We start from the raw sequence: 1,538 nt of genomic DNA on the forward strand, positions 1-1,538 counted from the left end.
GCGGGGTGGGGGTGGGGGCGGGCAGACAGACTCCTGCATGCACCCCACCAAGATCCAACCGGCATGCCCACCAGGGGGTGATGCCTGGGCAGGCCATCTGGGTGTTGCTCCACCGCAATTAGAGCCATTTCAGAGCCTGAGGTGGAGGCCATGGAGCCATTCTCAGGGCCCGGGCCAACTTTTGTTCCAGTGGAGCCTTGGCTGCAGGAGGAGAAGATAGAGATAGAGAGAAAACAGAGGAGGAAGGGTGGAGAAGCAGATGGGCACTTCTCCTGTGTGCCCTGGCCAGGAATCGAACCCGGGACTTCCACATGCAGGGCCGATGCTCTACCGCTGAGCCAACCGCCCAGGGCCCACAGACTTCATTTTTTAATTTAAACAGCTCTAGCCAGATTTCTCAGTTGGTCTCACATGTACATATGTATGTCAAAGATGATCATATACTACACTTTTAATATGTACAGTTTATTACATATAAATTATACCTTAATAAAACTTATAAAAATGGCTCAAGATAGAAAAAGTATCTGTATGTCTTACTCTCCTTGGAACATAGGTTTGGCAACCTGTTTTACCTCCACCATTAGTTCAAGTACCTCATCAAGAGCTGCTTAAGGAATCAGCATGGCCCGTGTCACTGGGAGTGATTGTCAGTCTCTGGGTAAGTTCAATGAACACATGTTTTCTAGTCATCCCTCCTTTCTTGAAGAAGAACCTATTTTTCTCATAAGGGATTATCTCCCCCCTATTGTGGCAGCTTTGGCTTAACAATAACACCGGGCAAAGGTGGTCAAATCATTACTCAGAACGAGCCAAATGGACTTCCTGCCTCAGAACCCTCGCCTCTGCCATGGAGTTGGGGAACAGTGCAAAGCTGATGCCCCCTAGTGGTTGTTTCGGTTTCTGTGTAGAAGGGATGGGGCCAGCTGGGATTCTACTATTGCAAAGCATTTTGATAAACAATAAGAAATCTTATCCACCTAAGCTAAGAATTGGGGTTTCTTAAAGCTCCCCCAAATGTCCCCTTGAAGTCTACCACTGGGTAACTCCTAAAGATATTGCCCATTCGTGCCTGTTTCCTGAAGCCCCAGAGTCGAGGTGGTTTATGACCCCACAGAGCCTGGTTGTTGGGCTGTTTTTTTGTTTTGTTTTGTTTGGGGTATTTTTGTTTTGTTTTGTTTTTAATTCCATGAGCCACCCTTTATTAATAAAATAAATACTCTTTTTGGTTTAACTTGCCCAGAGTTGGTTTCTATTACTTGCACCACAGAAGGCTGATTCAGTAGGGACCCAACTACCAGATGGGAAGAGGGATCTTTAAAGCCTCTTTTGAGGCTGTGGTCCTAAGATAAGCACAAATACAATTAGGCCTCTCTCATCGGAATCAATAGTTATAGATGTGCTGGGAAGACAATAGATGGATGGCTCATCATCTCAGATGGACGTGTGTGTTGGCTCCGGACACTTTAAAACAATGAAATAAAGTATACTTTGCAGCCCCGAGGATATACTTGGAATATAGTTCCACAAATGGATTC

At 45.8% G+C, this 1,538-nt stretch overlaps 1 non-coding gene across 1 annotated transcript; it reads right to left on the reverse strand.

The window, feature by feature from the left end:
• Positions 1-277: 277 nt before the first annotated feature.
• On the reverse strand, positions 278-353 carry TRNAA-UGC (transfer RNA alanine (anticodon UGC)). Its single transcript has one exon. It is a non-coding gene; the product is annotated as a tRNA-Ala (tRNA).
• Positions 354-1,538: the final 1,185 nt, after the last annotated feature.

Source organism: Saccopteryx leptura, chromosome 6 (assembly GCF_036850995.1).
Source record: "Saccopteryx leptura isolate mSacLep1 chromosome 6, mSacLep1_pri_phased_curated, whole genome shotgun sequence".
Classification (NCBI taxonomy): Eukaryota; Metazoa; Chordata; class Mammalia; order Chiroptera; family Emballonuridae; genus Saccopteryx; species Saccopteryx leptura.